Source organism: Rousettus aegyptiacus, unplaced genomic scaffold, assembly GCF_014176215.1.
Source record: "Rousettus aegyptiacus isolate mRouAeg1 unplaced genomic scaffold, mRouAeg1.p scaffold_m13_p_1, whole genome shotgun sequence".
Lineage (NCBI taxonomy): Eukaryota > Metazoa > Chordata > Mammalia > Chiroptera > Pteropodidae > Rousettus > Rousettus aegyptiacus.
The window spans coordinates 156,557,204-156,584,216 of record NW_023416284.1 but is presented as its reverse complement, the minus strand read 5'-3'; the positions used below and the strand labels follow the sequence as shown (position 1 = coordinate 156,584,216).

At 37.6% G+C, this 27,013-nt stretch overlaps 1 protein-coding gene across 1 annotated transcript in view; it reads right to left on the bottom strand.

Moving 5' to 3' along the window:
- The window catches only part of TRMT11 (tRNA methyltransferase 11 homolog), a 98,610-nt gene that overhangs the window by 17,188 nt on the left and 54,409 nt on the right, over window positions 1-27,013 (bottom strand). Inside the window, exons 15-17 of the transcript XR_004951044.1 lie at window positions 26,305-26,520; window positions 11,733-12,066; window positions 9,317-9,514 (exon numbers count right to left, since the gene is read on the bottom strand). The gene's annotated coding sequence lies outside the window, so the exon portion shown is untranslated. The remainder of the gene's footprint in view (window positions 1-9,316; window positions 9,515-11,732; window positions 12,067-26,304; window positions 26,521-27,013) is intronic.

The following is a 27,013-nucleotide window of genomic DNA, read 5'->3' as shown; positions in this document are numbered from 1 at the left end:
TAAAATAATTATCTCCCCCTCCCCCATCTCAAGTAGACCATAAGCCCCACAGGGACATGGAGGACAGGGACCACGTTTCTCAACTCTTAATGCATAGACCTAGCACTTGGCAGACTCAAAAACTGTTTGCCAACTGAATACAGGGAGTCCACATAGAAAGTCAAGTTGGTATCAGAAGGTATGTAGCAAATAGAGAAAAAGGGCAAGGGGATTAATTATTCCAAGTGAACAAGGTCATCCAGCAATTCCTGCATCATGCAGACGACTGCATTCTAGAACATTATCTCCCAGAAGAAGCAGGGTGGCCACAGCTTCCTCTCCTTTAGACTATGTTTAAAACCTTAACAGCTCCCTACAAATAATTCAACTCTTTGTCAATCATCAATGTTCATCAATGTTCCAAGTCTAGACTCCTTGGCGAAGATTTGATGCTTAAATGATCATGAAAGAGAGTCAGTCTCATCCATTGCCTGTTGATTATTATTAGTATCTATTTCCAAACATTACTAGTATCCCATATTCTAAATGTTGTCCCCAAATTCTAGAGGTGAAAACTCTAAACTTAGAGATAGCCCTAACTTCATGGAAAAGTCTGATCTTAAATAACTAACCTCTCTGCATTTTATGACTTAACCTTTATGTAGAGTGGAAATAATGAGAATTTTAGAAGTATCTTATTTTAAACATGAGGAAATTGAGACCATAAAGTAGTTACTAGGATCTAGATATGATTCTCAACCCAGTCTTCTTTCACTATTTCTAAAGGAAGATAGATTTCCACCTGCCTTACAAAATCATCGTGAGTGTAAAATTAGTTAAAATGTGTTGGTGGAGTAAATACATGTAAGAGTTCTTTAAACAACCTCTATATAACATACTTGTTATTAATTGAATAGAAAATAGACTACAGTTAATGTGACCTGTGATGTTCGTCCCAAGAATGTTCTTGAACATTCAGTTCACACATAGTAATTAAAGGCTACAAAATAGAACCATTGTCTTGTTTCTTTCCACATTCAAACCTGGGTCAGGCCTAGACGGAATCCCTGGCATTCTTCGTGTTCACCAACCAAGAAATAACCTTTCCTTTTATATGCCTATTGTGGTTCAAAATTTGAGAAGAAAGTCTTTAGAAGACACAACAAACCAAAGGGTTTCTATTTCTCTACAGCATAATCACAAGTATCAAATCCAGGTGACCAGGGAAGTAATTTTAAAGTTCCTTGAGACTATGTCAATAGTAACACATAAATGAGAAAATTTCTTTTCTAAAGGAACATTCTTCTCTATCCTACTGGATATTACCATCTTCTTTGATAGAGTTTCTACATCCATACAGGATTTAAGGCCACTACTATACTCAAAATGACACATGAGATTTTATTACTCTGAGAAGCACAAGCAAAATTCAATGACTGTGACTATGAGAATACTGCCTCCCCCAGGCATATTTCACAAAAATAAATAAAATAAAATAAAATAAAATAAAATAAAATAAAATATAAAATAAAATAAAATAAATAAAATAAATAAAATAAAATAAAATATAAAAGTAGTTAGAACCAAGCTCAGTAAGACAGCTCTTCCAGTCTGTTTAGTGACTGCCCGTGTAGACAATTACTTTTTCCATCCTACCACTTGGATTAGATAACCATGAGTCAAGGACCAACTGCTCAAAACATGCCACCCAAAGTAAGTTTAAGAACATAGTTCTAAAAAGCATTCAGTCCTTCTGCTGCTCATATCATACTATGGAAATACTCTAAAGCTGAATGAAGTATCCTGGATAAGTCCACTAACTCAGAAAATGTGCAATTATTTATTGCTAGTATCTAGAAATGTAAGTTTTTAATGTATTGTTCTGATGTCCTACCAACTTGCTAAGTTAACTTATGTGTTTTAAGATATATGTATGTCTTATAGGCCTCAAGCTACTCAGGTATCTGATTAACTGTGCTCTTCCACCAAATATGCGTTAACTTTATAATTTAATTCTCGAGAGTTAATCTTTTCTGTTTCTAAGTTCTTGATCAAGTTCCAACACCCTACTGATCAGCCAGTACTAGAAAAAAAATATGTCCTATTATCTTAACTAGGGTGCCAAATGAAATAATCTTGGCTAGCATACTGAAGACTTAAGCAGCATCACCCCTAGTTGGTCTCAAACCTTACTACATACATAAGAAAACAGTTATAAGTTTCTTCTACTGGCCTCGAAACTTTTCATTCTATATATTTATACTGGAACTAATTGTCTTTATAGTCAATTCATCTTATCTTAATATTCCAAAAACATAGCATACAGAGAGTATGCAATGAAGCAAAAAATCTTGTAGTGTAGAAATTAAGAGCCAATACTGGTTACTTTTGTGTCTCAGATGTCTGAATTTCAAATTAAGCAATGTGATATAGTTATGCTACTAGGAGAAATTATTAATTTCTCATGTGTTTTTACCTTACCTAGCTAAGTCAGATTTATGACTGACCAAATATAAAGATAACTTACAAAACTCTCAAAATTATACTTGGATTTATAAGGAAATAGTTTAATACCTTCCTAGAAAAATATCTTCTACTTTTCACCTACATTAAATAAGCAATGTGGAAAATAGTTCATAAGTAAGAAACCATTCATGGGGCAGATTAAGATATAAGAGTTCTTTTCACAGACAAACTGCAAGACATAAGAGATTTGAGTGAGGGATCCAGAGGACATTGTGATAAACATGGACCTCTCGCTCAGTTTCTAGAACCATATCATTTGGCTCTGTCAAGATTGGCAGATCTCACATACTTTCTGAATCAAAAATTAAGGGTATGTCATTTTGACTTATCTGTGAGAATTCTAGCATTTAATTGATCAGTCAGCATATAAATCTTTAGAAGTAGAACCACTGAATTGGTCAAAGTTCCTGATTTTTCTAAAAATCACCAAGAGAAATGCAGGCGTTCACAGTTGCCATGGACTCCAAACATTATAACAAAAATAAAGAAATAAGTATATAGACCAACCACTGAGAAGAGCAAAAGACCCAAATTGTATTCACTGTTCCTCCTAACAAAGTTAGAAAACCAGGTGTGGTACTTGAATTAAAATTAAAACTAAATCTACACAGAGAATTCAACCACCATGAGCAAATAATTATGATTAATCATACCAAATAAAGTTTTTATAAGGCTACTTTAAATCTGAATCATCCGAATAACTGCCTTAACTAGCCATTTCATATTTCTTACACAGCTTCTTAAATTTTAAAACCATATAATTGTATATAAGTTAAATGTTTATTAGGACTCATAAATGTAGATGATGAGTTATTTTTAACTCCTCTCTTCTGGATAGTTTAAACACAAGGTATATGAATTAATAAGTTAAGTAGCCAAAATTTGAGCAAACTGAAAAGATCTCAAGATATTAAATGAATTTCCATATGGCCATTTTAAGGCCAGAAAATTCTGAAGTAAAGCAATCAGTACAACATCAAGATGCACAACATTCTTTAGACTAAGAGATAACTGTTTCAGTTGTACTATTTTGCTCCTTAGGCTTCTATGAAAACAAACAAGTTGCCACAGTAGATATCTATGTGCTTCAGGGCTGAGGATCCACACAATGTTAGGTGGGCGACCCGAGGGACGTTGCCCTAAATGTCTCTCCACAGTATGAGGAAGCACATCTGTTTCAAAGGAAAGCTTGGGGGAAAAAAAGAAGGCTGGATTCAGATGCTGTTTCCTGTATTAACAAATAAACAACCACACCCCCACATGTATGCACTGATTCTTTCCCAAAGTGGTTATTTTAGTCACAGAAATCCACAGATGAATGGTAGGATGAATCAGTCTTATACGCTGGAGAAAAACAGTGATATAAGGATGTCTTAATATATTAAACATTAATATTACCCAGAATCGAAATTTTAAAAGAGATAAACTGATTCCATGAGACCAAGTTTTACCTTCATGCACACCCACATGGTTAAATGCTGCTACCAATGGCACTGTAAATCAATAATTGTATATGTGTTCTTATCCTTCCCTTAACATATTTTTGAGGTGACAGGTTTTCAAATGAAATGGAAATCTAATCAAATCAAGATGAAGTCTTAGCTCTACTTTTACAGCATGGTCTCGGCAAATCCCAATTTTTCTAAGTCATAATTCATGCAAAAACTTAACCAATCATCTATATAATATGTACTAGGCACTGGCAATACAGGATTAAGAAACAGTCCTCTCCCCAAAGATGCTTCCCACCTCCTAGGAGAGACAAGCGAGAAAGGACTGCCATGAAAACCATAGAAACTATAACAGAGCAAGTCATAAGATATAGCCTGAAGTAGGGAGGCAAAGGAAAAAGTTATTTAGGTCCACAGGGAGCAGGGTGGTGGGAGGTAGGAGATGGCATTAAAAAGAGTTCAACAAGGGAAAACGTGTTTGAGCCTCTTGGAGAGCTGGCTGAAATTTGACAGGTAGACATGATCAAGGGGTGGGAAGGCACGTAGCCTGGTAGAGCAAACAGATAGAGGACATCCACCGAGGCATGAAACAGCACAGCATGTTCAACAACTAGTAGTTGAACTGTCATTGTATTTAAACATAGAATAGTTGTGTTAATGTATTCTATAATCTTTATAAATAAACCTTGCATCAAAGCTACATAGCTGCTCTCTCCCATCTTAAATACTGGGGGAAAAAAATCCTATGAATTTTTTTTTTGAAAATTTTACAAGACCATCCAAAGCAAAGATACAAACATAATTACAGTAGACATCAATTTATAAATGACTTACAGTTGAGTGTAAATGAGGTGGAAACCCCTTACAATTTATATCCTTTCTATCACTCTTGGGTTTCAGGGTTAGCATTTTATTCAGTACCTCATTCAGTTGCAGCAGGTGGTGGAAGTTATTCCTGGGTGCACAGAGCAGAGGTTAGAGCTTTTGACCTTGATGGACCTGAATGTGAATCTTGCCTTTGCTTTTCTATAACTATATGACCCTGGTTAAGTTTCTGATCTTACCGAGCCTCAGTTTCCTTGTGTATAAAACAGGTGTGATAGTGGCGCATGTCTCAAATGGCTAGCCTACCACTTAAATGAGATTATATCTAGAGATCCTTGCGGAAAGCCTGGTATGCAGGAAAAGCTCAACATAATTTTAAAATAAGAACAAAACAAGTCAATACAATATTGGTCTGTCTGTAAATGTAAGCAAAACTAGGAACTGATGCAATTATCCAAATAATTGAGAACTAATTCTCATTCTTGAGAAATAGCTAGCTGTTTTTAATATAAAAAATTATATGAGCTTCAGATGAAAATGGTTTGAGATTTCATTTTTCTAGCAAAGTCAATTCTCCTTTTTTCATTAAGCACATAGAATCAACTTAAACTTCTGGTCTCACTAAACTGCCTAAACTTCTCTGATTTTTGTTGTCCCATTCAGCTCTGCAGTTAAAAGATACTTATATTGTTTACTGTAAATAGATGTCTGAAAGGAAAGTACCTACACACCAAAGAAGGGGATATTGGGATAGTTGAGAAGCCTAAGGCTCATAAACAGCATAGCACACTTAAAATAGACAGCTAGTAGAAGCCCATGGGAGCAGTTTCCATGGACACCTTGAGAGATTAGCACTGGTGATTGACTGACTCATCAGTTGATGGACTAGCACAGTGCTTTTCAGCACTGGCTGCATATTAAAATCACCTGGGGGCCCTTTTAAATTCCCATCTGTCATCTGATTGAAATGGTCTAGATAGCGGCCTTGGCATCTGTATTTTAAAATCCCCCATGTGATTCAAATGTGCATCCAGTATTGAAAACTACTGGTGTGGTATACGCACACTTAGAAAACAAGAGAAGGAAAAAGGAAATACTTGTTATATACAGGGACACTTGAAAATGATCACGTTCTGATGTTTTTGTTGTTGCTGTTAATAGGTTACAAGAGGAAAATAATATACGACATTAAAAGGCTGTTGTTTAACTTAATTCAATTTAACTAGTGCTTACTGAGTGCTTAGTATGTACACTGTACATTGCGCTAATTGTCAGGAATATATTTTTAAAGTCAATTCTCTTTTTGGCCAAGGGAATAATCTGATTAGGGAGACAATATTTACATACAAAGGCATAATTAATGATAACTATAACACAACAACATGAACAATTGAATAGTCTAATTCTAAAGCTCTCGGGGAAGTCAGGGAAAAGGGCCAAAGTGACTGGAATTTCTGGGGAAGACTTCGAGGAAGCTGGAGGAAACTAAGCAGGTCTGAAAGCAGTAAAATCTGTAAAAGCAGAGAAGAAAGGGGAAAGAAGCTCAGCATTTCATTATGGGGATGTATGCTGGGAAGAATCCAGTTTTTAAGTCATCATTCTAACTGGGCTTATTTATTGTTACCTAGTTTAAAAGCACACTCAGCCAGCTCCTGGCCTGGTATGGGATTCTTTTTTCTTCACAATTCAGTGCCTGTGTAGGATGTGAGCAAACATACACCGTGGTAAAATGATAGCTATAGCTTCTTTCTGCAAACGAAAAGTGTCTGAGATCAGTTTTTAGGGAAAACAAAACAAAACAAAACAAAAAAGAAAACAATGGAATAATCCTGTAGAAATTAGATATTTTTAAAACTCTTAAACTTATTTCATTTTTACTCATTGCTACAGTGGGCTTCCTGACATTTTGTTTTCTTGGCTAATGTTCTTTAGTTTGCCATTTATCTTCATTCTACAGTCTTAGTCCCTGGATTTGGTTGTGTCCTCCCTATAAAATGTTGGCAGTATTTACTTTAAAGTAGGTTTTAATATTGGTTGAGGATTTTTCTTCTTTCATTTGCAATTTGTGGTTGGGATATGATCTGCTTTTTGTTTCAGGTTGTTTAATGTTTGCCAACAGAATATTCCTTCTTCTACTCCAGTGGGTTCATTTACAAAACATTTAATGTTATTTGTGTCTTTGAAGAATAGTGTATTCAATCTGAACAAAAGCAAGTTCCTGTATAGAGCTTGTGATGGTTTGTAATTGATAAATTACTAACCTGACTAGGTTTGTGAACTAATAAAGAGTAGGAAACTTTTGGATGTTTACTATTTTCCTTTCATTAATGTAGTCATTCAACAAATGCTTATCAGAATACCCTTTCCGTGTGTCAGGCACCATGCTAGGCACAAATAAGGCTCAGCTTAATGACTTAAACCTTCGGCAGGGGGAGGTGGGGTGGGGAATGGAGAAAGAAAAACAGACATAAACACAATGTGAATAATGCCATGATAAAGGCAAGAACAGGGAGCTATGATAAAACCCAGATAAAGGGTGATCCATTCCCTAAATGGTGCCTCAACTCCAGTAAAAGCTAAGGGTTTTAGTTGCACAAATAATAGAAGGTCATGCCAGGCAGAGGAAGCAGTTTGTACAAGATATCATGAAACTTAAGAGTACAGAAAAAATAATTTAAGATAAGACTGAGGAGATGAATGAGAACGAAGTATGGAAGATCTAGCATGTAGTGCCAAAAAAACGTAAACTCAACTCTCTAGACAACATGGAATTACTAAAGTACTTTAAGGAAGAAGATACATGATGTGGCTTAATGTGGCTGTAATTTGGAAAACAGTGAGGACAGATAATAGATACAGTAGATGTGATAACCTAAGCAAGAAATAATGAGACTATGGACCAGAGTAGTAGCAATTCATATGTAGAAAAAGGGATGGATTTGAGATGCAGTAAGAGGTAGAAATGACAGAGTACATAGGTAATTTGATGAGGATAAATATGGGAATGGAGAAAAGGCAGTCAAGAACGATGTCTAGATTTCTAGATTGAGCAATTGCATGGATATGATGCCACTAACTAAATATTTCTCTCTTACACTCATCATGGCTTAAGTAAATTATTCCCAGAACCAAGCTAAACAAATGTGTTTAAGTAATAATGGAAGTTTAAGTGATTCATTCACGATTCAATGAATAAAATGGGCAAAATTTCAATGGTGGTTATATTTGGATGATATTTGAACTGAGTACTTCTTAATTTGAAGCTATTACTTTTAGGTAAGTCAGCATGGGAAGTAGAGAGTAGAAAATGTACCCTTTTAATATGAGTAATCTAAGGACATTTTCCTCTGATTATTAAAACCATAGACCTCTGATACCACATCTCATCCACTTGTTTAACCTCTGAGTCTTGAAAAGAGACAACAAGCAGGCATCACCTTGAACACAGCCAGGATGTCAACTGACCGAAAAATCCCATTGTGTCAAGGATTGGCCTATTGTAGTCTACTGACTCTACAGGTCTTCATGAGAACATGGCAGACACTGAGGCACATTTAGCATGCAGGGGGCAGCCTCCTTATACTAAATAATGTTATGCAACCTCACATATCAAATATAAGAAAAATTTTTGATACATTTAGAACGTAAAGGGATTTGAATTGGCAAGAGACCAAAGAAAAATGATAAAAGGCTTAGCCCTCAAATGAAATAAGAACGGGTAACTATTCATTTCATGAATAACTAACGAGTCTGGAGCACTTCCTGGCATATGTTTGTTAACTGGTACTGTACGTCAGAAACCAAGTCAGTTTCCTGCCCTACTGGAATGTGCAGGCTAGTAAAAAAGACAGACATTTAACCAATGATAAAAGTTTGCTGAAAATTTGGAAAATAAATCAGAGGATCTGAAATTCCAAAATGGTAAAAAATAAAATGAAATAAGAATCTAATCTCCTGGCTCATTTCTAGAACACTGAGAAACCTGATACAAAGTATATCAAAATCAATAATAGTTAAAAATTTTTAGAGAATAGAGGACATGCCTACAGACTAATTTTCAAAACGAAAAGCAAATTATAAAAAGTGAACATAATAATTTGGGGCAAGAGTCTACAAGGTGGCAATCAAGTGAATAGTTAATTGATATTACATTATCATACATATAATATACAAGATATAATATGTAATATTGAAATTATAATAAAATGCACAATAATATATTGATAATATATTACAATACAATATATTGTCATAATAGTAATATCTATTGTATTATCCTGGGTTCAGAGAAACAGAAACAGTAGGATATATGTATCAGAATCACCCTTAAGTAGGGCTATGATATAGCTGTCCACTTTTAGTGATATTGGCATAACACTCAGAATCATCTTGTAAAATAGGCTCAAGAATTTTCTTCCTCATTCATTGAATTGTAACAATCTCCACTAGGGGTTACAGGCCTGAACTAGGATGAGAAGGCAATGCAACAGGAATCAGGTTTGGAAGAGTTTGAAACATCTGCTAAAGTAACTTACCTTCCAAATTCATCCAAGCTCGGTCTCTTATGTGTCATTTCCACTTGAAGATAGATTGTGCTGTACACACCCAACCTTGTAGCTGGTGGGTCAGACAACGTCCAATTCAGGATGAGAAGCTCAAGCCACATAGTCATTTGGTGTCCCATGGTTAGGCATTCAGTCTCTGTTGGCAGGTGCAGTCGCAAGCCTGAAGTTCTTTTCAAAAAAATAATAACTTGCAGAGGAAGGCATAGATTTGCTTTAAAAGCTGAGAGACCTACTAGCTACAAGCTCCATACAGCATCCCTACCTACTATGCACACATTGTCAGTGGATCTGCAGAATCACAAGGCCCAGGTGGTGGAGACAGCAGTCACTAGAGCCAGAATTGCTGCAGTGTCTTCTCTTGCTCTAGCTTGCATTCGAAACTGGCAGCATTATGGCCTGGAGACTCCAGAGTTGAAAAATTAACAACCAACCACATCTTTCAAAAGTTACCGTTTGCTCATCTGGAAGATGTAAATAATATTTACCTTCCTCAAAGGGCTGCAAGGATTAAATGTGACATTGCACAAAAGCACATTGCATAATGTAGAGTATATGGATGACTCCTGATAAATATTAGTTGTTACTATTATTTTATGAGAGAAGACTATTACACGTCAGCTCTACACATGAAAGAGCACCTTAGTCACCATACACTGTCCAGAATAGCAGGACAAGAGCACACAAACTTCGAAATGTTCCAGGGTCAGTTTTTGCCACTTGACTTTTCCTAAGCAGCTGTTCTCCCTCAAGTTAACTGGAGCTGTATACCTTCGGCTGCTCTGGCAGGGCTACGTGCAGACCCTCGGCACTGGCTGAGTTTGTCCTCAAAACAGCCTGACTCTCTAACCTTAAGTAAACTCAGTGATCCAGAGCCTATGACAAATGCACAGTAAGGACTACGTTATGACAGAGGAGCTGCTTGATTTATTGTGCCTTATGAAATAGAAACCTCCTCGCATCATGGGACTTAGTGATGGAATTTTTAAAAGAATAACAAAATGAAATCAGAAGTGGAAGAGAAAAATGCCCGGGTCCAACTCAAAAAAAAAAAAAAAAAAAAACTTTCTAATAAAAAATGCAAACCAGATGCGTTAGAGATGACTGATAATTAAGAATGATAAATGACTAATGTTTTCTATTGAATTTTCCAGGGCACACTATTGTTTCTACATGAGGGAACAATCTACATATGGCTGCTAGGCTATCCTTTTACCTAAATTTGATTTCACAGGCAATGCTCTCAATCCCAAAGTGCCCTCTCCATCACTGAATCCTGTACTTCCCTCAGGGAGGTGACTGTCATACTTTTCAGAGATTTCTTTTATAAGAATAAGAAAGGATGAACTAGATTACGAATATTCTCCCCAATGAGCATAAAATTTACGTGACGAAGCCACAATAAGTGGGATACAAACACTGTTTCCTCAGTGGGGATGATGCATTAGCACGGAGCTACTCCCAGCCTCAAAGTCTATCTTGAGACTAAGGGGGTCTTTTTTTCAGGCACATGGAGGAGGTGATGTGCACAGTCTATAATTAACCTTTCTTAAATCTCAGAAATATCCCTCACTCTCGTTGCCAAATTTCATGACTGCAGCCTGTCATCTGAGCACCTGAAGAGTTTTAGTCTACACCACCTAATGTAGTATTGATGGCGTGCTGCCTTTTACTAGTAACCACTGTTTAACCTGTACTAGTGTTGGCCCACCAACTAGATGGGCCTTGATTCGCTGCCCCCATTCACGTAATACCATGTGAGCATGAAGAGTATGTAACAAATGCTCAATGATTATTGACAAGGGACGCTTGCTCCATTATTAGGACTATGCTAATGTCTAACTGAGACAACCAGCTTCAACAAGAATTGGTATGTAATTTCAGAGTTTTTTAGACATGAGGTGGTAGTGTTAACTACATAAGGAGAGTTTTTAGACATGAGGTGGTAGTGTTAACTACATAAGGAGAGTTTTAATGAAGAACAGGCTAATAGTCAAATGATCAACCTCTTTCTACCCCTAGAGAACCCAACTTAAAGCTTAACATTAGCCTTTCCCAGTTGAGGTTTCTGTATATCAATTATTGTCATCTGAAATTGTCAACAGAGCTGTTAAATCTTCACTCTAAAATAGGGAAGAAAATGTTTACTTTATATGTTAAAGGAAAAACAGCCCAATCTGAGAAAAAAGCAAATGTCTTCTAAGAAGAAACTTGATTTCTCCCACACACCCTCTAGGGCCAGTAGCACTTTCTACTCAGTCAGTAAGAGGATTTTGGTTTGATTCACCATATTACTTGAGGACATTCTATGTAGCGGGATTTAGGAAATTTTTCTTATGGATTCTTATTCAGTTCATTTAATTATCTTGGATAATAAAACTTTCTTTACCTTTCCTGCCTTACTTGTAGAGGAGGAGGAATTCTGCTTTCCAGATAGAGGTTTCCAGCAAACTTTGACAGAATCAGATGAAAGAAACTACATAAGAAAGGAAAGTAATCTATTGGAGACTCTTATCTCATTTTGGATGTCCATATGTCCTGTTTGATTTCCTAATCACACGCTTCAAAGCCCAGATTTTGCACATCTGGAACAGAGCAGGTTGGACACTGTGATGCTGACAATGTTAAAGAAAAGTCACTCTTCAGTTCCACGTCAGACAGCCAAATTGCTGTTAATTTTAAATTTAAAAATTGGCCCCAGCTGCTCCAACTTCTTTTGGCTCCTAATTTAGAAAATTAAATAAAGACAAAGAATTAATCAGCCCATTGGATAAAAAGTAAGCAAATGCCATATGAGTTAGAGACTGAGATTACAATAGTTTGGGTCACCAGAGAGTTATTGCATATCGTCTTTCCGACTTCTCTCCAGAAGTGTTGGACAACTGGGCCAAATCTCCTAAACACTCTGCAAAGCTTGGGTCTGGCTGTGGAATCTATACCCTTGTGGTGCCATAGCCAGAGAAAACATTACTCAGATTTACTTTAGATATATGCAAAATATCCTATAGACTAATAGTCTGATTTTTATGGAGGTTATAGGGAAGGAGGGGAGTTTCTCCCCTAATATTCTTGAAGCTAATTTAAATATTTGACTTTCATGAGTGGAAATTAATTGACAAAACTAAATGCATTTTAATTCAGACAGTAATCAGCCAACTAGTAATTATAAAAACTACTAATAGTTGAATGAGGATTAGAAGAAACACATATGGGAAAACTAATCACTCATTTATATGGTATCTGTATTACAAAAGCAACAATTCTGTGACAGAAATGTATAGGTTATAACTATTAGTACTTTCTTAGGCAACTGTTAATTTTCTGGGTTTAAAAACAAAGTGGTATAAGGATGCTGCTTTAAGTTTCATAGAGTGGTAACCGGTTGCTCTTCTCTCTTAGTTATAAGTTACAGAAACCCAAGCTCCTCATAGCTTACCCAAAGGAATACATGGCTTATATAACTGGGGAAGTCAAGGTGTGAACTGGCATTGCTTGTTCCAAAGGTTCTATCAATGTCTTCCAAACTCTGTATCTTTTCTCTTGGCTCTATGGTCTATTTGTTTGACTTCATTTTCAAGTAGGCACACCTTAAAGCTAGGGAGCCATGACAAAAAGGCTCTCCTGTCTCATAGCCATTTCTCCTTGGTCAGGTAAGGGTATATGCTCAGCCCTGGAGGAAAACAAAAGGTCAAGCCAGAACTGTATGAACTGAAATTGGGAGACAGTTGGTTCTTATAAGGAAATGGGGTTCTGCTACCAGAGGAGATAGTAGATGTCCACTACATATGGCCCCTTGTTCTCAGTATCTCTCCACCTCATATCCCTCGCTCCATCAACTAGGCAGACAGAAAAAGGCGGTGGGTGAAATCTAATTGCCAAGATATTGTGACAGAAGCAGTTAATGTTCACCAGTTATTCAGGTGCTCATATACATGTCTCAGCCTCCCCTGCAGTTATCTGGGCCCCTGTGACTAGATCTGGCCAAATAGACTCTGAGCCACAGTAACATGTGTCACTTCTAGGCCAAGACATTGTGCCTTCTCCAACTTTCTCCATTTTTGCAATAGTGACCTTGGAGACTCAGTGGTCCATGTGGGATGACTAAAGATGGAAGAGGACTCCCCAACCCGAAGTAGACTCCATGTGAGCAAGAAATAAACTTTATAACATTAAGTTACTGAGACAGGGATTTGCCTATCGCAGCAGCTAGGGTTAATTACCCTAACTAATACAGTGGTATTTCTAAAAGCAACCCCTGTGTAGAGATGAGAAGTAGTAGTTAAAGATAGCGTTACTTTATTTAAAGCCTCACACAGTCACTTACTCTCTGACTTCAACATGGAAATCTGAAAGTTTCCTTTAATAATAAAGTGAAAAGCAGTTGTTTCAAGGCGTTCTTAACATGACACCATGATTAATTTGTTGACAAGTTATTTATTTCCTTTATACGAAGCATTTAATTGGCATTTAAGGCTTAATTTTAGGATATTTGATTTCCTAAGTAAGATGTTCTGTTTACATTAAAATGATTTTTTTGAGGTTTTAAGAAGCTTTCTAAAATTGTATTAATCCTGTTAGCAGACATTACTTTTTTTTTAATTAAGAAATTTTTACTGATGGAACATCATAATGAAAACAGATCATTTTTATATATACCTTAATAAACTTTAAAAAATGAATTGAATACATACTGAGCTTTAGATTTTTTTCTGGTAGCTAGTCCTGAAAATAATTCTTAAATTATTTGCTCTTTTTTATTTCCTTTTTTCCCTAATATTATTCAGGCATGATCTAAATAAAGACTCTGAATAACTAAGATCCTATTTATCTAGGTTTCACTGAAGTAAGAAATTGAGAAGTCATTTTGGATTTAATTATCTCTATAACTGAGAAAAAGAGCATATAAAAAAGCTACTTCTTAAGAAAAAAGAATCAATAAAAGACATTTCACACCAACAGTGTAGAAAAACAGACATTGCCCCAGGGGGGCTAACAGCAAAAAAGAAAAAAAGAAAAATTAAGTAACAACTCCTAGGCCCTGATGTTTTCTCTTCATTGTAATGGGCCTCCTGATAATTTTTTTTTTTTTTTTAGCTATTCAAAGTATGTTACCTTATATGTCCCCATCCCCATCCTGAGAAGTCTACTTTGATGAAAAATCTAGATATTCAAAAAATAGTGTGCTACTGTATTAAAGAATGAAACATATGCCCTGTGCTTAAGGTGCTTGCAATCCAGGGGAGCACACGATAATGTGTGATTCTGGTTTAATAAGTACTAAGTGATCTGTAAGCCAAAAGCACAGGAGCACATGCTGCAGGAGCGTGAAGACCTTTCAGAGGAAAAAGACACTTTAGCTTCATCCTTAGAGACTCCTAGCCAAGTTAAAATGCAAAGTAAGGACAAACAAACAGAGACTGATGGACATGAGCTATAGACTAGTGGTTAACAGAATGTAGGGGATGGGGGCAGAAGGGAGGTAGACAGGGTAAAGGGGGTCAAATATGTGGTGACAGAAAGAAATCTAATGTGGGAGATGAACACACAGTGTAAATATATATATATCTTACTGTTAAAGTGTATAGCTGAAACTTATTGGACTTTGTTAACCAATGTTACCATAAAAAAATAAATCAATTTAAAAAAAAAAAAAAAAAAAAAAAAGCAAAGTAAGGGCATTCCAGGCAGAGAGGAAGGCAAGAACAAGGAGGATTGGCCGGCTTAATTCTTAATGTAATCAGCCATGGAATATTCCAGCATCCATTCAGAGTCTTTCTAAGACATGATTTTACATCCAAGTAAGTTGTACTTATCTCTCAGAAGGTCAGTTCACAAAGCGTTGCATAAATCCTCGGTCTGAGAACTCCTGTTGCTCACAAATTCATTCCAAGAAGCCAAGAAATAGCATTTCACATTGTTACTCCTGCTGGACTCTCAGGAAAGCTAAGAGACCCAGCCGGAAGGCAGGTGGTGACCCACAGACAGAGCTGATTGGCTCAGCAGTTAGCACGTGACTCATGAACAAACCAGGGGCCTTAACCTTTGGGTTTCAGTGAGCTTCCTGCTGATCTTTGACTATAGAATGGACCCTGAGCCCAACTGTGTCCAGACCTACATGAGGTACAGATCTGTCACCTTTGTGAAAACACACCACTTAGAGACCACATTTTCTTGAGAATAGGTCAGTAATATATTTTGATATGAAGGGTGGCATTAATTCATCATCAGAGGTCCCTAGAAATAGAATATCTCCACAAATGTTTTAAGTAAAGTAGATCTCACTCAAATTGGAAGCAACAATGAAATAAATATTTTTATCAGCTGGGATTTCAGCAGATGCTATTAGACATATCACAGTGGTTCTTAAAGTGGTTCCTACACCTATACTAGACAAGGTGCAGGCAATTCAAGGAAAAAGACACTAAGAAGGATTTAGGGGACACAGCTGGTTAGCACTGAGCTGGGACTGTAAGCCAGACTCCCAAAATTTGGTACCTACCGCAGCAGTATCGGCATCATCTTAGAATTTGTCAGCAGTGCAAATCTCAAGTCCCATCAAAGACCTACTGAGTCAGAAACTCCGACCTGGGGCCCAGCAATCCATGTTGTGACAAACCCTCCAGATGATTCTGATATATGCTGAAGTTCAAGAATGATGGATATGCCACGACATGGAGAAAACTTAAGCTGAAACTTGATTTTCCCAGCTACGACCATTATTTTCTGAACCTTTTCTGATGCTACAACTCAATACTAAAGTCCAATTATACTGTGACTTCTAATCCCACATTCTTCTCCCCAACTTTTAGAAGAGTTCATTTTAGCTTCTGAGAAAAATAAAACTCTCCCTCACTGACCAGGATACCAGCTTTTATTCTTAGAGTCAGGCCTGTATTGAATTATCTGCAAAGATCTCAAAGATCATTAATATCCCACCAACACATGGGAAAATAAACTACTAACAATGTGTCAATGCTTTTTTTTTTTTTTGCTTCGCTTTGCTTTCCTATGATTGAGTTACTGAAAACAATTCTCAGCTTTTGCAATACTGAGCTCTGTGGATTTATAGGAGATCTACTAAAAATGTCATAAATTCAAAGCACTTTGGTAAAGGAAAATAGGAATTCAAGCTATCACACGAATGGCTTATGATTAAAATATGACATCTACTTTTCATGATTTTTATAGCTAGTTAGATTTATCAGCATCTAAAAGGAGTCCCCCTGAAGAAGTGGGGCTGCAGGCAGAGATTAATGATAACGAGTTTCTACTTAGAGTGGAAAACTACTGCATTTGAAACACTCATGTATGGCAATGAGAATGACAACTGCTTCAGAAGGCAAAAAGCTGACCAGAGTTGAGGGCATAATAAGCCTATAAATGACATTCACTTGCCCACTTCTTCCATAGATCCTTCACTAACTCAAGTCCCATTACCTTCACAAATCTTCCCTAGCTGTCATTTTATTTCTTTCTCTTACTGCCCAAATGATTGTGGCTTGCCAGGCACAGTGCAGGGCTGAATTATCAAGGTAGTTGGAAGTCAGACCAGCTTGACTCCTCAACTTCGTATATGTGTGATATTAGGCAAACGTGTAATCTCTCTAAGCCTCGGCTTCCTCATCTATAAAAGTATGGTGAATAATAGCACTAACATCACAGATCCATTTTAAGGATTAAGGGTGATAAAACATAAGTTACTTAGCACATTGTTTAAGTAAATACTGAAAAAACGGTGTTGTTATATTGTCATTGTTGTTCAAATTTAGTTGTGTGTGATGGTGTCATCAACTAGAATGTAAGTTCCTGGAAAACAAGCACTAGGTTGAGGACTTCCATAGGAAAGAAGAGAGGAAAGGTAAAGGAAGGTAAGGTAAGAAAACTATTCAAACCCTCCCACCAAGTGACTGATTCCTGAAATTCTACCTTTATAGCTTCATTTCTTCATAGCTTCATTTCTGATCTCATGAATCTATCTAGTTTTGCAAACATCTCTCCCTCAAGATGAATGGAAGATCTGAAAGCTGTTTTTCATTCAAATTTTGAAGAGAACATGTGAGAATACCAGGAACATGGGAGGGGGTGCATAACAAGACGCAGGTTATCTGTGCAACGAGAACGAGCCTTGCATGCTTCCAAAGTTCTCTAGACTTCGACCACTAGCAGCAAACTGGAAACCAGTGTGGAAACCAACATGTATGTCTCTTGATTCTGACATGGGAATCCTAGAGAGAAAGCAAGAGGAGTGACAGTTTCTTCCTTCTCTGATGAAAGCACATCTTGATCTTTATCTCTCTTTCTTAAGTTTCTACTCAAAAAACTCAGAAAAAGAAAGAAAGCTCGTGGCCACTACTTAATGGGTCTTCTAATTTGGCTTTATTTTGATTCATGGAATTCTGCTTTTGTAGGACCCTCTAATTGTCCCCCAAACACTCCCAAAGGTGCCAACTCATAAGTAGCTATATATTAACTTCACTATTTGCCTCATCAAAAATAAAGGTAATTTTAACTAGGCATTTCTAACAGATATTTCGTTTCAATGAAACTGAAAGGAAACCTCTGTCAACAGAAACCAAAGGTATCATTATTGTCAATCTCTCCCCTATGTCCACAGTTACAGCCTTCAAAAACAAAAGAAAAACTGTTCCTTAGAGGTCTCCAATAACCAGAGAGGAAGATGCTTCTGAGTGCTGGCAGGTCCTGGATGACAGGTTCCGGAAACAGAGACGTCCTGCTGGCAACAGCAGATGGAGAGTTCCCAGCATGAAGCTGTTAACAAAGGGGAATTAGGAGAGTATGCAGCTTTGTGGCTTGATGGCTGTCTCCAATTACAAGGCTCAGACAAGGGTCCAAAGCAACTGCACCAGCAAGAACACTTAGCTGTATAATTCGATGTTGAAGTTTTGTTGTTTTGAGATGTTTGCTTCATGTAAGAAGAATAAAACTAGGTAAAATCAGAAAAACCCCAGTGATATTGTTTTGGGGATGTTTTCAGAATTCTCTTATAAACAGTAAAGATAAAGCAAGGCACAGTCAATACAAGGTCAGCATTTTAGTGGTTGCCTACAACTCTGGCACTGTGAACAATACATCTACTTAAAAGGAATCCCCTATCTCTGATCACAAACTTCCAAGCCATTGGTCTACTGCTGCTTTAGCATGCTGCCTACATTTATAGCCCAGTCCCGCTGTGATCTCATGAAAGCACAAACTTAAAGGTAGTTAGGGCAAGGTAAAGGAGGAAGGTAACTCAGCATCTTCTGTGACTTGGCATTGTCTGGGCTTATAGAAACCCTTTACTCTTTCAGTCATCATGGAACTAGAATGATTGAATTTCATCAGCTTCCAGGTATATATCTTAATATCTTAAACTACAACAACCCCAAGTTCCCCCTCTCCAAATTAGCAGACTCTTGTCTCCTTCTGGAGTCTCCACCTTATGTGTCCAAGAATCCCCAGGTATGCTGACTGGAACTCAGACGGCCCTCAAGCCTGGATAAATCCACAACTGCTATTATGAAAGTCGATTCCTACAGAAGCCAAAGCCAGAGTGCTGTCATGACCATTGTAGCTGAAGTGCATTTGAACTTGGTAGACCTGGAATATTATCACTCACAAAGTAAGAAGAAGTATATTTTTTCTGGGATTAACTTAGTTAAAATGGGGGAGGAGATGGGAGAATAAAGAAATCTCCTATGTCAATATTCTAGTAAATTTTTTTTGTGGGACTTGACAAGGTGATTTTAAAACTTATAAGGAAATGCAAAGAGTTAGAATAGGCAAGATGCTTTTGAATAAAAAAGAAAAGTAGGATGGCTTGCTTTTCCAGACATCAAATATCAAACACATTCTAAAGTTATGGTGATTAAGACAATATGGTATTGGCCCAAACATATTTAATTATATCAATAGAATAAAAATAAAAAAAATAAAAGCCCTAAGACAGGAGTCGGCACAAACCTTCAGACCTCACCACCACCATTTCCCCATTTCCCTTCCCTTCCCCCGTGCTCACAAGCTGCCACTTCTCCTAAAGTACCCCCTCCAGAAGTTGCCAACATCTGTCTCGTTCTAATCCACTGGGTGATGGGGATCAGCAGTCATATCTTCAAGAACAGTATATCAAATATTGTAAGAAACAGCCATGTCATTGGGATGGTCTTCCTTCTCCCTAGTTCCTCCTTGTGCCACCTCCATGTGGTCCGATCCAACATTCCATTCCGCACTCTTATTTCTAAATCTCTGACTTTAGTTCCACTCTGAGGAAACATTTAAGTCCCAGACCCAAAAGACTCAAATCCTCTCAGCTTTCTTCCCTGGGGTGTAAAAGGTTCTGTTCACTGATTCTTTACTTTTCCTTGCCTTGCAGTGATTTCCACCATCATTAAGAATGACAACTTCTGTCTAGAGAGACCCTTTCCACTCAAAGCATGGTCCATGGACCAGCAGCATTTGGCTCCATCTGGAAACACGAGGAAAATACAGACTCTCAGGCCACATCCCAGACCCGTCTGTACTTTCATGAGAGCCCCATGGGATTCATCTACACATTAAAATTTGTAAAGCTCTGGCCTAGAAAACAGAAATTCTGTTATAACACAAATTTAATTTATTCTTTTTTAAAATCCCCAACTGCACGACATTTTTACAGAATTAAACAGAACTATTAGAGGAATATTTTCTTAATGTAAGTTCTATCAAATTTGGTTAATTCAAATAATACCTAATAAGACTTCTCCCACATACTTAGGGAAATTTATTATTTTTATATAGTCTAGAAATCTAATCTTTAATATATCTTTCCATATTAATTTATATAGAAAGTCCACTGAGTCTCTAATTTATTTTTAACTAAAAATAACCTTTTCTTTTTTTCATGTTATAAAAGCATGTTTTTACAGAAAAGTCAGAAAATATACTTAATTGAAATGAAAATCAAACAAATTAAGAAAATAAAACAAAACTACCCAGAGATAACCACTGTAAGACATTGGACTATTACCATATATATGTAACATTATTATAAATAACAGATTATAAAATGCAATCACAGGTACATACCCTTTCTTCATTTATCTATTTTAAACACATTCCCAATAGATATTATTCTATAATATTTTTTATTGGCTGACGAGTACTGATTATTTATTTAGGATGTTATATCAGCCAGTGTTTCATCAGGATCCATTTCCATTTTTTGCCAAAGGCATTTTAAATAAAAGCTACATGATAGTTATCCTCTGAGCTTGATTCAATTGACTTCTTATAAGAAAGCATTATTTATTCATTTGATTAATCTATAATCTATATCACCTTCATTACTTTATATTCACTAATAAACTCAAGTTGTGGAAGAGGTGTGTGGATTTTTATGCAGATAAAACTAAAATCTGTCAACTAAGTAACACCCTTTGATAAAACTAAAATAGATAAAACTAAAATCTGTCAACTAAGTAATACCCTTTGATGATTATTAAGTGGATTGGCTCATACTAACATTATTATTTTCCATATAGTAGATCAATTATATATGTGTTCTTTCTTGTCCTGGGAGGCTTTTAACTCACTTAGGATATGCTAAGAGCACCTGAAGACCAAAATCACAAGTTCAAAAATTAAAAACACATTGAGGTCAAAGTTGAAGTTGCCACCTGTATCTTGGCGATTATTAATCAGTATTAGCCTTTCCACAGATATATACACATATAAAAAATACAGCAAGTAAGGGAGAAAAATTGTAAATAACATTTAAGCAACCTTAAAATTTTTTATACCTGGGTGTATAGCACAATGCAGTCAATGAAAAAAAAATAGGAAGTTGTGGAAATTCATAAGTGCCTTTCCTAGTCATTAAAAACAACTGTTTTTCCATAACATGACACATATTTAGGTTCCTTTGCTCAGCTGGGGTTCTTTGGTTTGGAGCTCTGGCTGCCTTAAGCAAATAAAGATGGACTATATTTTAAGAATATGGAATAGCGACAGAGGAAAAAGCTGAACTGCCAGAAACTCTAGGAACTAGGCAGCGGTGGTCCTTTCAGTTATTATGATAAAATGAATGAGCTTCAGTTTCACAGTCAAAGAGTGTTCAATTGGCCCCTCTTTGGCCACATTTCAACCCCTGGCCATTGGAGCAGGAGGACTTTGATTGACAGCCCCACTGACCTACGGGCCTGTGACAAAGAAGGTGCTATTATTACAAAATGAAAAGGTAATAGGCACCTAGGCAAGCAAAACTGACAGCTGCCCACAACAACCGCTATCTTGTGGCTACACACTGGTATTGGTGGCAAAGAAAGACACCGATAAATTCAAATGCCAGACCAAACTAGTTAGAGGCATCGGTGGCTAAAATAATTGACTGATTCTTAATTCATTCTTAGAATCATAAAGAACGTGGAAAAAAAGAAGCCTATAATTTACAGATGCACAATAAATGGTTTCAGAGAAAGCAGACCATTTTGGTTTAAACAAACAAATAATTAACTTAGATAACAAAAGTTTAAGAACTATGTTCATGACTTTAGTCATCTTGCTTCTCTGCTAGCAGACAATAGTTGTAACATATGTGGTATTAATGGAAACTTGTTCTGAGTTTGTAGTAGTAGTTATCCAATTTTAACGTCCACATAATATCACTTGGGGATCTCGTTAAGAGGTAGATTCTGATTTGGCATGTCTGGCAGGGGCCCTGAGAGTCAGCATTTCTAACAAGCTCTGGGGCGATGCTGATGAATAGCAAAGTACCAGAGAACTGATCTCATTTGGTCATAATTCCCTCACAACGTGCCATTCCTCACTCAACCACTGCACTTCTCACTAGCACTTCCCATAACAAGCAGCCACTTATTTACCTTTTGGCAACTTTTAGTAGAATTTAGTGAGGAAAGAGATTAAAACTGCCCATTAAAATGAGTATTGTGGATTTCATTTATACAAGTGCAATGGATGAAATGTTTGTGTCCCTCCCTCTCCCACCCCAAATTTCCTGAAATTGTAACCCCCAACGTGATGGTATTAAGAGGCAGGGCCATTGAGAAGTAATTAGGTCAGGAGGGTGTAGCCTCATGAATGGTGGGATTAGCACCCTTATAAAATGGATCCCAGAGAGCTTGCTTGTCCCTTCTGCCACATGAGGATATAGAGAGAATATGGCCACCTGTGAAGAAGGAAGCAAGCTCTTATCAGATACTGAATCTGCCATTGCATTGATCTTGAATTTCTCAGCCTCCAGAATTATAATTAATTTCTGTTGTTTATCAGCCACTCAGTCTATGGTATTCTGTCATGGCAGCTCAAGTAGACTAAGATGACAAATGATTCCTTTTTCCTGAGCACAGAAATTATACAAAAAAGGTACTTGTCCTCTGATCTGGAAACAAACAACAAGTAGTCTATGTTGCATTTTCAAAATATGCCCAACTCAGAAATCTAATATAGTGATTTATCTCCAATCCTTAAAATGGGGCATAATCTGTCATCAGAATTGGGGGATTCATTTCTTAATCAAAAGAAAAAAGGGAAACTTTGAAACAAATCTATTGTGCGCCTGATGGACAGAGCCCAGGCCTTGTTCTCACTCCCGGCAGTGACTGGCCACATCCTGTGAGCAGGGCCAACCCAGACCCTTTGGGTGCTGTTAGGTGCTTTTATCTGCACCTTGTCACAGATGCACTGAGTGATGGAGCATGGAGTGAAAGGCTTATTTTCTCTTTAGAGATGCAGAGTTAATAGTGTTCTTGTAGAGCACTTGGTTTTCCTTGCCCCAAGGAGAGGTGGGGGCACCACACACTTCTTCTGGCATGTCACTTCCCTTGGTGGACAGCTGGGACTGGAGAGCCAGTGATAAGATAAAAGTTAAACAGAAACAACGGATGTCAAGTCCCAAGGCAAAGCATTATTTTTAGAGACTGTGGGTAATAGAGTAGCTAACACTTGGGGAAAAACAATTCTTCAATTTTAAATTTGATTTCTTGATTTAAGTTCTGAATTGTAAAAATATCATAAAAAAAAAAATCCTGCAACCAGGTCTAAGTTGGGTCTACAGCACAAAGAAAGAAAAAAAAAAAGATCTGCTCATGAAGAATAAAAGTTACGATGCTTTTGAAACAAATCTGGAAGCTTTATATAACCTGTCTATGGTTCTTGCTAGTCCGTGTCCATTCATTTTCACTAGCATGCTGTGAGTGGAGGGCTCATGACAACATCGTGGTCAGCGGAAATGGTTCTCACCCACATTGCCACTGACCATGAGGTTTCTTTTTTTCCATTCCTCCAGATAAATTTTCTAAATATGTTCTCACAGCTCTCTTTGGACATGACTAAGTATAGTTTCATGTCTATGGAGGCCTTATAGTTTTGTGAGAGAAGGATTTAATTCCAGACTCTATGATTAGGCATCAGAACACCAAGAGGAATGAGCCAGAGGCCTAATCCTGGAGAAACCTACCATCTACAAGAGACAAGCACTAGTAGCTATTGGCAGTAGAGCAGAAGGATCAGAAGTACAAACCTCATCAGTCAGATGTAGGTTCAAATCCCACCTCTAATATTACTCACCATTAAATCACTCACTTTGCTTAATCTTGGTGAAATTCAGTTTTTCTTCATCTGTAAAAATGGATATGACTTGTAGGACACAGAATAATTATGAAGATTTAATATTATATAACAAGCACTTATCACAATATCAACCAATTATTTAGTATCTACTAATAATTATCATCATCGGTATTGCAGCTCATTAAAACTCTTCACTCCCAGCCTCGACCTTCTATGCACTAATTGCTTTTCCTACTGTTCATGTTTTTGTTCTGTTTGTGAGAGCTGTTATGGATACTCATTTTAGCCACATGATGCCTGGTCAAAAATACGAGAATATAAGAAGGAGGATCCTGAACACTGTGTTATACGCTTTGCTTATATCACTCTTGGGACCTTTCTGGGTCCAGAATCTTAGAAGTGAACAGAAACCTAGAAATCTAGTAATTAACCTGATTTATAACAGAGCTGTTATCTGCCCCATCTTTGGCTATCCACAGGGACGGAGTGGTGTCGATAGAGAGCAGAGGTGCAAGGAGCTGATACACCCAGTGGAGTATAACGGAATAACCTCAAAATCCCAGGCAGTCTCCGAGGCCTGAGAGGAAATAACAAAATCTAGCTGGCTCCGTCATCTGTACTGGCCTTTTCTTTTAGAAATACCACTGGGAGATGGAGCTGCCCAGTTAAGCCTCTCAATCCTTCTGTACCCTTTAGCAAGGATACTCTAGTAGAAAGATTTTGAAGACTAAGGCAATAAAAAGGTAATCTCTTAGGCCACTAGGTCTTGGCCTCGGTTCCCTGGGTTCCATTGCTGTCAAAAACTAAAATCCTCTCACATACAGATGATGGGTTTGACTGACTGAAAGCAGTGGTATAAATCAGGGGTCTCCAACTCCCCCTCCCCCCACCATGGACCAATACCAAATCTGGTCCATGGCTTGTTAGGAACCAGGCCACACAGCAGGAGGTGAGCAGTGGGTGAGTGAAGCTTCATCCATATTTGCAGACGCTCCCCAGCACTAGCGTCACTGCCTCAGCTCCACCTCAGATCATCAGGCATTAGAGTTTCATAAGAGCGCCGGTCCCTGGAGCCAAAATGGTTGGGGACCGCTGGTGTAAATAACACATATTTTTGTGTTTTTCCTGAAGACTAATTGCTGCCTAGGCAGAAACTTTTTAAATTATTTTAATTATTATCAAACTCATTACAAAGCTCCTGGTGTCTGTGCATTTTATGAGAGTTGTTTAACCAAGCCTGTTTGGTTCATTGGTCACTATGATTTCTCCTACAATTAGTGCTTAGAACTCTAATTTATATTCAACACTGAGCAAAAAGCCACGAATCTCAGTCAGTAGGGGATTCCAAATTTCTCCAAAGATCTAATAGAGCAACTAATCAAACCAGTGTCTCCACCCAAACATTTAAATTCACCAAAGCGCAGTTTGAAAATATCTGATTTTTCCCTAATACATAGAAAAATAAGTAACTTCAAATATAACCTAAGACATAGGACTTCAATTCCCAGCATCAGAAATTCAAGATGACCTTAGACACCATCGGTTAGTTACCTGAGGGATATCCTTTACTTCTGGCTACAGAGGAGGAGAGGAAAGAGGGAGAGAGGAGGCAGCAAAGGTTGGGGCTTTGCTTAAGCTGCTTTGTAAAGGAAAAGCAATGCTCAAAACGAGCTTATCACTTATTGAGTTTATGCAAATTAACAATTGTCTCTTTAAAAAGATAGACGCCTACAAAGCATAAGCTCAGGGAGGGTTCCCTTGGTAAAACTGCACCAGCGTCCACTGACCAGAGGACATTGGTCCCTTTCACATTACTGCAGAACTCTCTATTTGGCACTACCCAAGACTTAGTGGGCTGACCTGGAGCTCCTATCTGCACTAGACATAGGCTTTCCGGGCCAGGTGCAGGGACACACAAGTGAAAGCCCACCTTATCTCTGCTTCTGGCTTCCTATCTTCTGTGGATAAACAAGGGCTCCAGCCCCAGACTATCAGGCCAGTTCCCCTTCACACATGCACATTTAACTGCACATCAGAGTCTGCATTCCTATCCCAAGTACGAATTCCTCTGAAGTAGATGGCAAGTGTTGCCTCGAGGAGGAGGATGATATCAATCCTGAAGTCATAGCCCTACAACAGTACGTATTTTCTCCCAACTCACACGTTTTTCAAAGTGGCCTTGACCATATCTTTCCTTGATTCGAAACCACTCTACAAAACAGAAAGAAATCAAGCAGCCTAGGAAATAAGCCTCGGCTGACCCCAAAGGTGGCAGATCAGGCAGCTGCAAAAGAAATCACATTCTTTGCTTAGTTATGCATCTAAGAGAGGCCACTCCATCCACTAGGGCTTGAAAGAACTCAAGAGGGGATGTGAAAACTACCAGGAAATAAATCTACCTTTTATCTTTCCCTGTTGGGGCCAATCGCCTCTCCACATCTCTTCATTGGAAGCTTTGAGATCAAATGAATTTCTTGGGCAATATCCTGGACGACTTCCCATGACAGACAGGACTGATGGATTTAACTTCGGGCTCTGGGTTTTCTCTTCCTTTATAGAGTTTTCCAAATGCAATCAGAAATCATCTCAATGGATTCTCAGTCCAAGGGAGATAGCTAAGGAAACATTATTAAGAGTGATAAATAGACCAGGTAAATTCAGAGCTGTTCTTATAGGGCTGGGATGGTCCCTCTATCTCCTAATCTTTTGTTCTTGCCTTTGGTCCATGTGGGTGTTGTGATTATGGCTTTTCATTTGGACTATTCTGTTGTTCGACACTGAGCTGAGCCATCTGTGACAGTGGTTGTCTCCAGGGCACGGAACCAGGTGGCTGAAGGACCCACTGGGAAAGAAAGGTGGAGAGGGAAACTTCACCGAGTATACCCTTTTGGACTGTTTTGAATTTTAAATCATGTAAATTTATTGTGTATTCACGAAATTTAAATTGACTAATTATAAAATGTCTGTAGAATTTTATATAACAATAAGGAAGCATGAAAAAGAAGGCCGTAGAACTTTATAGGAGGAAATATGAACATTCAAAGAAAGTAGTTAAAGCATGAAAGAAATAATACATGCTAGAGAAGATGAATGTTCAGATCCTTTAGA